We start from the raw sequence: 13,440 nt of genomic DNA on the forward strand, positions 1-13,440 counted from the left end.
GTTTTTGTTTCCTGTTTTCACTTATCAGAGTGCACTGTTGTCCGGAATTTGAAATGAACTTTAGTTGAATTTTATTTATTTTATAATTTGTTTTAATTTATTCTTATGTCATATATTTCTTTTTTTCTAAACTAAAAATAATAAATTATTTTAAATGATTTATAATTTCATTAATAAATTATTTTATTCAATAACATTTTCAGATTCATTTTTTAATATAATATTATTTGTCTTTAAAAAGGTCAACGTGCAATTTCTATTTTTTAAAACTAAATCAAATCTGGATCTCCTTCAGCTCCATTGTGTTTCTTTGAACCTCAGAGGGGCGTGGCCAGCAGCAGCTCATTAGCATTTAAAGCTACAGACACAGACTCAGCTCTTACAGAACAGGGGGGTTATGGGACAATTTTCTGTTTGGTGTTTCATCCAATCAGAGACAGGCTCTGGATAAATCTGAGACCTGGAATATACTGTTGGGAAAGAGAATCATAGGAGATCTTTGATGCCTCGTTAACACTACAGTGCACATTAAAACACACCACGTTCTTCTAACGTCACTTCTCAACATGCACTCTTTTCCCGTCGTTTCAAACAGGAAATGGATTTTATTGAATTATTTTGATGTCATTTCTTAAACCCTGGGAGTGTTCTGGTGCGGGGGAAAGTTGAGGCTTATTGTAGGTCAGCTGAAGCTCAGACATCATGGCGCAAAAGAAGATTAGAAATGTCTTTTAATCCGTAATCCATCCGCCGGTTGACCTCAGCTGTTTGTTTTATTCCCTCCTGTCAAATCAGATGTCCACTTCCAGAGTATCCTGACTTCACAACACCGATAAGATATCTGTAATATATCACATTTGTCTCTTCTTTGGCAATTTGATTAGACTATGGAGGCGGGGAATCTTTAATTGAAAAAGAATGTAATTATTATCTTGAATATAATAAATAAATAATATAAAATAAATATCAACATATAAAATAGTTAAAGTTAATTCAAAACATTTCAATTTCAAATAGAACACAATTATTATATTGATGAAAAACTACAAACGAAACTTGATGTGCAATAAATACATGAATATTGTCACATAAGAAATGAAGTTAAACAGAATGAAGGTTTTTATTTTAAAGAATAATCTACATTTAAGATCAAATATAACTGATTTTTAAATAAACATAAGAGTTTAATACATAAAGTCTCAAGAATGAGCTAATCCCTTTCTAAATAACCACGTAATAATTCAGTTTAACATAATGAATGGAATCTAATCCTGTCTGTCTTTTTCCAGCTGAAATCACTACGGGGATTTTCTCCCTGACACATTGAGATCCAGACGAGATGACGCATAATCCCATTAATTTAGTCTGTCAGCCTCTCCCGTTAACCTTTCACCTTGAAATAATCCCCCCCGACACGTCTCCCTAACCAACAACAGACAAACCAGACGTCCAAATTGTGTACAGAATCATTTACCATTGAATGAAGAGCCAAGATAAAATAAATGAATATGATGGATCACCATTTTATTTCCAGTCTATTTATTTGATTTCTGATAGTTTTCTAATTCTTTGTGTTTTGTACATTTATAAAAACATATTCACCCTCTGGTAGTTTTATAAATGGAAACTAAAATGAAATAAACAGTTATCAGGTCAAAATAAAGAAGACTTTTGGGTGTCTCTGAAGGATCTATCTTTTAAGTATTTATATATATTTAAATGAACAGTGTTTACTATTCCTGTTTGATTCATTTAACTTCTAAATATTTACTCAATTAAGTATGAAATTGCTGGATCAATTTGACAATTAACAGACTACTCATCGTTTTCATACAAATATCACAACAATTCTTCACGCAGAAACTGCCCTTTCTGAGCATTTCATAAGTATAAGTACAACTACAACTTAAGACGACACTATGGATTTGGAGAAATTGAAATGGGCATTTTTTAATCATTTTATTGAGATGATATCACTTAGATTGGCAGATTACTCAATGAAAATATTTCTAGTTTGGGTATCAGTCAGACTTGTGTAAAATGTCCTTAAAGAATATGTAGAACCAACATTTACCTGCAAAGTTTGTAGGTTTCCCAACAGGAGACACTCATTAGTAAATTAGTAATGAAGTCGTGGTGTAGGAAAACTAAAGAGTGTTGTCACCTGACTCAATTAACATGTAATTGAGACTGAGCGCTCCATCGTTAGCATGTAATTAGAGATTTATACACCCCATATTCACAGTTTAAAGTGATCAGCCAGACAATAAATGTCCCACGGGGGTTATCTGCACAGAGAGGCTCAGAGTGCATTAACCCAAAGATCAACTGTAGAACAAAAAGGAGTCTGCAGAGATGGAGCCAAGGGCTTGTTTACAAGACCGGAAAATGATTTAATGTACCGACCCGGACGCCAGACGCCTCCTACCTGAGGGAAGATACTTCAATTGAGAACTGTGTGAGTATTTCTGAGTTAAAATGGCAGGGACGATAACTGAAATTGGGATCAGTCTAGTATCATGCCTTTAAATTAAGCTTGATCATAACATATGGTATGAAATGAATCTTTAAATGCAGAATGGTGCAGGAATGAGTCCTTAATCTAGAGATTTGTCAGCATTTGAGAATTTCCGGTTCCCTCTTCAATGGTTTTTGAATGTGTTTTTGGTTGTTAGCATGAACACAAGCTGAAAAGACTTCTCCCACATAAAATACGGCAATAAATCCGTGCTAATAAAATAAGCGTCTTAATGAGTCATGGTCCCCAACGTTAGCCTCCTTTAGCTTAGCGGTGGTGACGTGAGGTCATGTGACCGTGCTGTAGTTCCTCTATAGCCCAACATTAGCCTCCTTTAGCTTAGCGGTGGTGACGTGAAGTCATGTGACCGTGCTGTAGTTCCTTTATAGCCCGACATTAGCCTCCTTTGGCTTAGCGGTGGTGATGTGAAGTCATGTGACCGTGCTGTAGTTCCTCTATAGCCCAACATTAGCCACCTTTAGCTTAGCGGTGGTGACGTGAAGGTCATGTGACCGTGCTGTAGTTCCTCTATAGCCCAACATTAGCCTCCTTTAGCTTAGCGGTGGTGACGTGAAGTCATGTGACCGTGCTGTAGTTCCTTTATAGCCCAACATTAGCCTCCTTTAGCTTAGCGGTGGAGACGTGAAGTCATGTGACCGTGCTGTAGTTCCTTTATAGCCCAACATTAGCCTCCTTTAGCTTAGCGGTGGAGACGTGAAGTCATGTGACCGTGCTGTAGTTCCTTTATAGCCCAACATTAGCCTCCTTTAGCTTAGCGGTGGTGACGTGAAGTCATGTGACCGTGCTGTAGTTCCTTTATAGCCCAACATTAGCCTCCTTTAGCTTAGCGGTGGAGACGTGAAGTCATGTGACCGTGCTGTAGTTCCTTTATAGCCCAACATTAGCCTCCTTTAGCTTAGCGGTGGAGACGTGAAGTCATGTGACCGTGCTGTAGTTCCTTTATAGCCCAACATTAGCCTCCTTTAGCTTAGCGGTGGAGACGTGAAGTCATGTGACCGTGCTGTAGTTCCTTTATAGCCCAACATTAGCCTCCTTTAGCTTAGCGGTGGAGACGTGAAGTCATGTGACCGTGCTGTAGTTCCTTTATAGCCCAACATTAGCCTCCTTTAGCTTAGCGGTGGTGATGTGAAGTCATGTGACCGTGCTGTAGTTCCTCTATAGCCCAACATTAGCCTCCTTTAGCTTAGCGGTGGTGACGTGAATGATCTCCCCTGCTCCAACCTGTTGTAAGGTTCTTAGAGAAATAGCATTTAAAATGATTTAATTCTTCCTCCACTGCTAATATGTTACCGGTGTCTCAAATGAACAACAGTGTGACTCTAATAGCCACTTTATCAATGATTACAGCGACAAATGACCCGACAGACCTGCTAATGAGGCTGGTTTTCATTACCACCAAATTAGGTTGAAGTAGTTTGTTAAGTATGATGAACGGACACGGCCCGCTGGTGATTACCTGTGTAATGAGATGATGTTTTTACTGACCTCCTGTCCTCTGTAGGATGATATCCACCACAAAGAGAGAGGACAAAAGAGCACGTCCTTCCCTCTGGACTTCCTCTGTGATCATTACCTCATCTTTTGTTGTCGTGATTGTTATAGAAAAAAATGTCTGTTGGAGAAATGCATTGTGATGGAGAGGAAGGTCATTGGGGAGGGAGACTGTATCCAGAAGTGTTCATTTCTGACTGCCTATGTGAAGGGAAAACTGGCATTGTGTGGAAATAAAGGGTGAACTTGTGGAATGAATGATAACTGTGGTCATAAGAATTGTACGTTTATCAGGAAATCCGTATTTTTTAACCGTCATAGATTAGGTTTGTAAGTTATATTATTCTGTAAATTGATCAATTATTCGATAAGCTGATTGTTGAGTTTGCAGTGAATAGATCAGGTACCGTGTTTTAGGTAAATGAATCACATTCTGGGAAGAGTATTGACCCTAATGCTCCTTAAAGTCCTGCAGTTAGCTCATAGGAGGCACGTTAAGCTAATGGTTAGCATTACAAGCGTCCATTAACAGCTACTAACATTTCGTCACATTTTCAGACATTTCCACACCAATAAAGCACATATAATCAGTGAATCAGCGAAGTGATATCAGTGAATCAGCAAGCTAAATGAAATAAAATGACTGATTTACCCTTTAGGTTTGAGATATCGATCATGATGAGTGACGTTAGATTATACAACGTCGTTGAAATCTTCACCTTAAACGGCTAAATCCAAAAAGAGGAGAATCGTCCTGATTTAACATGAGACTGCTTCATATCTAAATGTACTTATTCTACTCCTAAAAGTACTCATAAGTACACACAGAGAGCAACAGCTGACAGGCGAAGTGAATCAGGAAGTCGCCACCTGTTGGCTGATGGGTTTAATGACTCCGGTGTGTTTGGAGGGGAGACTGGGACAGCTGTCAGTCACCAGAGACTATTCCCAGTGTTGTAAAGTAACTAAGGAGATTTACTCAAGTACTTAAGTACAATTTTGAGGTACTTGTACTTTATTTTAGTATTTCAATTGTATGCTATGTTGTACTTCTACTAAACTCCATTTATTTAATCCCTTTAGTTGCTAGGCAGATCTGGATTAATGATGGTAAATATAATCCCCCTTAAATCAGACTGTAGTTCACCTGCAGTAAATCCAGCAGCTACCCTGCAGTATACAAAGCCATTCAAACTAGCTGCACCTTTACCAGCTCTGAGAACACTTTAATGATCAATCATTATAAAACATATCAGAGATATTATTCTGAAATGGACCAATCAGACAATGACTACTTTTACTGTCGCTACTTTAAGTACATTTAGAGGAGAGTACTTTCTACTTTCACTGGAGGAACATTTAGAATACTTTTACTGTGACAGAGTATTCCTACACTCTGGTACTTCTACTTTACCCAAGTACAAGATCTGAGTACTTCTACTTTACTCAAGTACAAGATCTGAGTACTTCTACTTTACTCAAGTACAAGATCTGAGTACTTCTACTTTACTCAAGTACAAGATCTGAGTACTTCTACTTTACTCAAGTACAAGACCTGAGTACTTCTACTTTACTCAAGTACAAGATCTGAGTACTTCTACTTTACTCAAGTACAAGACCTGAGTACTTCTACTTTACTCAAGTACAAGACCTGAGTACTTCTACATTACTCAAGTACAAGACCTGAGTACTTCTACATTACTCAAGTACAAGACCTGAGTACTTCTACTTTACTCAAGTACAAGACCTGAGTACTTCTACTTTACTCAAGTACAAGACCTGAGTACTTCTACTTTACTCAAGTACAAGACCTGAGTACTTCTACTTTACTCAAGTACAAGATCTGAGTACTTCTACTTTACTCAAGTACAAGACCTGAGTACTTCTACATTACTCAAGTACAAGACCTGAGTACTTCTACTTTACTCAAGTACAAGACCTGAGTACTTCTACTTTTACTCAAGTACAAGACCTGAGTACTTCTACTTTACTCAAGTACAAGACCTGAGTACTTCTACTTTACTCAAGTACAAGATCTGAGTACTTCTACTTTACTCAAGTACAAGACCTGAGTACTTCTACATTACTCAAGTACAAGACCTGAGTACTTCTACTTTACTCAAGTACAAGACCTGAGTACTTCTACTTTTACTCAAGTACAAGACCTGAGTACTTCTACTTTACTCAAGTACAAGACCTGAGTACTTCTACTTTACTCAAGTACAAGATCTGAGTACTTCTACTTTACTCAAGTACAAGATCTGAGTACTTCTACATTACTCAAGTACAAGACCTGAGTACTTCTACTTTACTCAAGTACAAGACCTGAGTACTTCTACTTTACTCAAGTACAAGACCTGAGTACTTCTACTTTTACTCAAGTACAAGACCTGAGTACTTCTACTTTTACTCAAGTACAAGACCTGAGTACTTCTACTTTACTCAAGTACAAGATCTGAGTACTTCTACTTTACTCAAGTACAAGACCTGAGTACTTCTACTTTACTCAAGTACAAGACCTGAGTACTTCTACTTTACTCAAGCACCAGATCTGATATATATTAGACTATATTGACAAACACACAGAGAGTGATATCCAGTATTATATCTCCTCTTCAGTGTACTTGTATCTGTGTGCAGAGAGCTCAGACTGAGAGCAGCCTGCAGCATCTATAACGAGCTGATGATCCTCCATTCTGTTTGATTTCCTCAAATCAAAGCTTCCTGCAGGTGTGTGACGGCAGAGGAGGATTGAATCCAGTTCTGGAAGCAGAGCTCTGTATGTCCTATTGTGCGGTGATATCCAATCTACCTGTAAAATATATATCCTGCCCAGAAAAATCTCCAGTGTGTTTGTTTGGTTGTGAATTCCAAAATGCATTTCAGGAATGGCTGCTGTTTTTCATCTATTCCGTCATGCTTCAACAGCCTGAACCTGTTCCATCCGGAGGAACGTGCTGCAGCTTCAGAGAGGATGCAGAAACACAACTGTTCCAAAGCTCATGCAGAAACATGTGTGCGTCTCTCTTTAGTGTCCCCTGGTCTCCAGCTGTGTGCGTCTCTCTTTAGTGTCCCCTGGTCTCCAGCTGTGTGCGTCTCTCTTTAGTGTCCCCTGGTCTCCAGCTGTGTGTCTCTCTTTAGTGTCCCCTGGTCTCCAGCTGTGTGCGTCTCTCTTTAGTGTCCCCTGGTCTCCAGCTGTGTGCGTCTCTCTTTAGTGTCCCCCGGTCTCCAGCTGTGTGCGTCTCTCTTTAGTGTCCCCTGGTCTCCAGCTGTGTGCGTCTCTCTTTAGTGTCCCCTGGTCTCCAGCTGTGTGCGTCTCACTTTAGTGTCCCCTGGTCTCCAGCTGTGTGCGTCTCTCTTTAGTGTCCCCTGGTCTCCAGCTGTGTGTGTCTCTCTTTAGTGTCCCCTGGTCTCCAGCTGTGTGCGTCTCTGTTTAGTGTCCCCTGGTCTCCAGCTGTGTGCGTCTCTCTTTAGTGTCCCCTGGTCTCCAGCTGTGTGCGTCTCTCTTTAGTGTCCCCTGGTCTCCAGCTGTGTGCGTCTCTCTTTAGTGTCCCCTTGTCTCCAGCTGTGTGCGTCTCTCTTTAGTGTCCCCTGGTGTCCAGCTGTGTGCGTCTCTCTTTAGTGTCCCCTGGTCTCCAGCTGTGTGCGTCTCTCTTTAGTGTCCCCTGGTCTCCAGCTGTGTGCGTCTCTCTTTAGTGTCCCCTGGTCTCCGTTGTATTTGCAGTGTTTGATTTCTGCAGCTTTTAGTAAACGGCACTCTGTTGCATAATGGCAGTAGACCCTCCTTGAGTCTGAATCTAAAGGAGTCTCTTTATCTTTCACCCTTGGCCTCCTTTTATTTCTAGTGATAACCTCCAAAAGCTCCACTGAACATGTTTATCTCCATGACCGTCTTCCATAATTTATTTCCTTTTCTCTTACTCTGACCTATCATCATGTGCTTTATGCCCTCTCAGTATTTACGGCTTTTTTATTTTAGCCACGTTTGTAAACCTTTGAAAGCCCAGCATGCACTCTGTGGAAATGTGTAATTTAAAGAGACTTTATTAATCACTTCTTGCACTGCTCATTCACTGCTGAGCTGATGGATGTCTTTTATTCAAACACACATTAATAACCTTTCACACACACTTTCTTAAAGCCACATTATCATCGTGCATTATGGAAACACGCCTCTCTTTTATTAAAGTAAAAAACGATTAATTTTAGCTATTTTTTTACACATAGTGAGACATCATCAATCCTCAGCTTCTCTGTGGTTATTAATTAAAAAAGGTGGAGTTACAAATTAAAGGAGGAAGAACATTCACAACACACACACAACATTCAGATAACTCTTTGAGATTTTCTCCTGCATCCGAAGAGAATCCTGTGCCAGAGTGGAATAAAAACTGCTGAAGAAACAACAGCTTCACGGTTTAATTTAAGGGAGTCATCGTCTTTCAATAAGTTTAACTCGATGTGATTGGATTGAAAATGAAACGTCAAGAAACAACAATGTATGCATGCAGTGGAGTGTGTGTGTGTGTGTGTGTGTGTGTGTGTGTGTGTGTGTGTGTGTGTGTGTGTGTGTGTGTGTGTGTGTGTGTGTGTGTGTGTGTGTGTGTGTGTGTGTGTGTGTGTGTGTGTGTGTGTGTGTGTGTGTGCACTACTGTGTTCTCCATTTCGTTTCATCCTCATATCAGAAGGAGTGTTTAGAAGTTAAAAAACAAGGGGAAAGATCCAACTTTTCTGCAGAGCTGCACCAAGATTTGACAAGTGTTGTAGGGTCTGCGTTAATATTCAGCGTCACCATTTCAGAAAAATAACACATGCAGCCGAGTTAAATTAAAACCAAGACTGCTATGTGTGATTTATTTAGAACAACAGTGTGAGTGACTTCACTGGATTATCAAAAGAAAGGAGGATTCTTTTCCACATTTCAGACGCTTTTCCAAATACACCTTTATCTTTAGGGAAGTCAATTTCTACATTTCCTTCCTTTATCCTTTAAAGAGTCCTCTCCTGCTGATGTTCAGGTGTATATCAGTATGTAGAGTCTCTACTTTAAAGAGTCCTCTCCTGCTGAAGTTCAGGTGTATATCAGTATGTAGAGTCTCTACTTTAAAGAGTCCTCTCCTGCTGATGTTCAGGTGTATATCAGTATGTAGTGTCTCTACTTTAAAGAGTCCTCTCCTGCTGATGTTCAGGTGTATATCAGTATGTAGTGTCTCTACTTTAAAGAGTCCTCTCCTGCTGATGTTCAGGTGTATATCAGTATGTAGAGTCTCTACTTTAAAGAGTCCTCTCCTGCTGATGTTCAGGTGTATATCAGTATGTAGCGTCTCTACTTTAAAGAGTCCTCTCCTGCTGATGGTGCAAACTGACACTGGTTTCTGGACTTTCGTTGTAAATATCGAGAACAATTAGGATTTATTTTGTTGGAGTAAACATTAGGGTCACCCACCATTACCCAGATCCACCTGCTCACTTCCCTTTAACCCCCCCCCCCCCCGCCTCGTTATCCCCTCAGTCCTTCAGCCTGTATTCACACAGCTCCACAGCCATTTCCCTTTGCCACTTGGTGATAATGTCCACTGCTCTCCCAGCCATCTGTGTTTAGAGCTCTCTGCAGCCCTCGCTCTCTGCTTTTGTTTCTCCTGCTTGGATTCCCTCCTCCTGCAGGATTGCCAGTCTGTTAACTCGAACATTGATGAAGTGAAGTCGCCTTTCTTCCTCCTGTTCTGCTTCACTGACTGCAATCATACTGGCTGAGGCACACAGACATACAGATAAAACGCTCACTGAGTACTTTACATTCAAAACAACACCAAGGTGTGGTTGACAAATGAACAGCTGTGCACTATTGAACACACGCCTCCACTATGGGTTGTTTTTAATGGTTTACAATTAGAGTAATAAAGCAAACATGCTTGGAAAAACCTCTGAAACAGCACCAATGATAGTAGAGTTCATCCAATAGGATCCTTAATGGCCTTTATTGGTCGCTGAGGCAATCGTGAAGTGTCCAAATTGAGTTCATCTCATCATTTAAAAGATCCTTTTTTAAATATTTTGAATCATATATTTGATTTATATATTTTCTATAATTATTTAGTATTTAATTATCATTTTAATTTTAATGTTGATTTTGATTGTAAATGACATTTTTTTGTAGTAGTTGTTTTAACATTATTGCAATTATATATGTTTTTATCAATAGAAATATTACATTATTATTATTATTATTATTATTATTATTATTATTATTATTATTATTATTATTATTATTATTGTTATTATTATTATTATTATTATTATTATTATTATTATTATTATTATTATTGTTATTATTATTGTTATTATTATTATTATTATTATTATTATTATCATTATTATTATTATTATTATTATTATCATTATTATTATTATTATTATTGTTATTATTATTATTATTATTATTATTATTATTATTATTATTATTATCATTATTATTATTATTATTATTATTATCATTATTATTATTATTATTATTGTTATTATTATTATTATTATTAATATAATTATTGTTGTTGTTATTATTATTATTATTATTATCATTATTATTATTATTATTATTATTATTATTATCATTATTATTATTATTATTATTAATATTATTATCATTATTATTATTATTATTATTATTGTTATTATTATTATTATTAATATAATTATTGTTATTATTATTATTACATTATTGTTGTTATTATTATTATTATTATTATTACATTATTGTTGTTATTATTATTATTATTATTATTGTTGTTGTTGTTGTTATCATTACTCTTTTATTTGATAATAACAACAGGATTTCTTCCTTAAAGTCTGAAGTTGTGAGTGTGATGGGCCCCGGTTGGTCTCTCCCGGCGACTCAGTTCTTCCTTAAAGTCTGAAGTTGTGAGTGTGATGGGCCCCGGTTGGTCTCTCCCGGTGACTCATCTGTTTGTAGATTATCTTTTGTTTCCTATAATTGAATCACTTCATGATGAAGAGTCTGGAGCGTGTCGGGGCGATGCTCTGCAGACATGAAAAAGCTCAAGGCTTAAAACCTTTGTTCTCCTTATTCCCAGTTTGATCATGAAATAAGAGAGGATGCATGTGTGTGTGAGATGTGCTGTAAAGACACTGCAGACATAGAAAAGACATTATGGATAGAGCGGGCGATGAAAACACAAAACTGCAGTATTTGGATTCCTTTGGCTTCACAGGCCAATTTGGATTGCTCTGTTTCAATATTCTCATTATTCCTGCAGAAATCCACCTTCAGGAGTAAATGTGTGTTAGACCAGGAGAGAGCTCTCATATCACTGAGAGGTAATGAGTTCTCTGACAGGGTAACGATTAGCTGCTTTTCCATTGAACACTTTGCAATTTACAGACGTGTGCAGAGACGTGGAGTTTGTCTGCAGGCAGAAAACTCAAGATAAGACATACTCCATTTCTGCAATTTGGGGTTTCTTTTTGTAACAGAATAGCATAGACTTTACACATGGATAAAACAATGAAATGAAAAAAAAATGCAATTAAAAAAATTGAAATCTAAGTTAATAAATAAATAAATAATAATAAATAAATAATATTAATAAGTAATAATAATAAATAAATAATATTAATAAATAATAATAATAATAAATAAATAATAATAATAAATAAGTAAATAATAAATAAATAATAATAATAATAAACAAATAATATTAAGTAAATAATAATAATAAATAATATAATAATAAGTAAATAATAATAATAATAATAATAAATAATATAATAAATAAGTAAATAATAAATAAATAATATTAAGTAAATAATAATAATAATAAATAAATAATATTAATAAATAAATAATAAATAATATTAATAAATAAGTAGATAATAATTAATAAATAATATAATAAATAAGTAAATAATAATAATAATAAATAAAATACGTTTAAATTAAAAACATTACAACAAAGGGTAAGAGTTTGGGACCAACTGAAGGGCGTGTAAGGGCCTGCAACCAACTATTGTCCGATGTAAAGGCAGTAGATTTCAGGTATTTTTATCCAGCTCTTCTTTTTCTTTTCTCACGGTCTTTGCTAGAATCCACACTGTTCCTTTAAGTTATAAGACCTGGTTCTGGGTATCTAACCAAAACCCATTCAGAAACACCTTGACTTTGACATGTGCGGACTGGAAGTGTTTTAGGACTCACATTAGCAGCCTTTGGCTTTGAGATAGGACCGTCAGACTGAGACAGCCTTCCGATGCATTCAAATGATAGATTAAAGATCATGCTGTCCTGCTCTTCCTTCTCTAACCTCTCAGGTGATTACCCCCACTTCATCTCCAGAGACGCTCTTCAGGGAGGAGGTCCGACGGGATTTGGGTTGTTGTAAATTATGCAGAGCAGGAGCCGATGACTCTCTGTAGTCTCCCATTAAACCACTCTGTAGATCATTTCCCAATGAGGGACATGAAGCTCCGCTCACTCTGACCCTGCAGGGACCCTCTGGGAATCGTCTTCCTCTTCCTCTTCCTCTAGATGAGCAGAGATGAAGGACTCTTCTGAAGCCTCCTCTGTCTTTGAGAGAAAGTCTTTTTTTAAATCAGGGCCGTTTTGAACTGGGTCACTCTGACATTGGCAGCTTTTTCTCGGGGTTCGGCGCTCTGGAAGTCGTCTGTCCGACACTCATATGCAAACTCACTTTCAACACAGTGTACAAATACAAAAGTTTTAACCCTCGTGTTGTCCTCCTATCAACTCTGGTTTGACTGCTTTTAAAGCATACAGGACATACACCTTTTAAATTGGCTTTATTCCTACTTATTACTACAATTATAAATCAAAATAAAAGAATAAATAAAAATACATTTTTAAATTTAAGATAAATTAAATAAATTAATAAAATAAAAATAAAATAAAAATAAACAAACAATAAAAATGAAGGTTATTCAGATTCCTCACCCACACAGTCACCACACACAAACACTCCATCAGTATAATGTACTTAAAGTATCAAATGTAAAAGCACACATTGCAGTAACACATAAACACACACTCTTCTCTCAGTCTGTTAATTGGTTAATTGGCAAATATCCAGGGTTTTCTTTAATTGCCATATCCACAATATTAGCCTCTGTAACTCTTAATTTAAAGCTATATGCTTTTAATTTGGCTAATCCTTTAAAATACTGACATGATGAGCAATCCAGGGAGGTCTTGGCCCTCTTTTCGCTCTTTTAGGTGTTGCATCCTCCTCTTCTTCCTCTTGCTCTGAGGATAATCTCTGTGGGATCCATCTTCGTCCTGCTGTCAGAGAGACGGATGGTTTCTCCTCGGGGCGAGAAGCGGGAGGTAAATGTAGACGTTAACCTCCGCCCACTACCGGACAAATAGTCCGCTCTAAAGC

At 37.2% G+C, this 13,440-nt stretch overlaps 1 long non-coding RNA gene across 1 annotated transcript; it reads right to left on the bottom strand.

Moving 5' to 3' along the window:
* Positions 1-1,239: 1,239 nt before the first annotated feature.
* Positions 1,240-4,854, bottom strand: LOC134876551 (uncharacterized). The gene is made up of 3 exons (XR_010167467.1): positions 4,683-4,854; positions 4,025-4,151; positions 1,240-1,422 (listed from the first exon to the last, which is right to left on the bottom strand). It is a non-coding gene; the product is annotated as an uncharacterized LOC134876551 (long non-coding RNA).
* Between the last annotated feature and the right edge of the window lie 8,586 nt (positions 4,855-13,440).

The sequence above is a fragment of the Eleginops maclovinus genome, chromosome 15 (genome assembly GCF_036324505.1).
Source record: "Eleginops maclovinus isolate JMC-PN-2008 ecotype Puerto Natales chromosome 15, JC_Emac_rtc_rv5, whole genome shotgun sequence".
NCBI classification, from domain to species: Eukaryota; Metazoa; Chordata; class Actinopteri; order Perciformes; family Eleginopidae; genus Eleginops; species Eleginops maclovinus.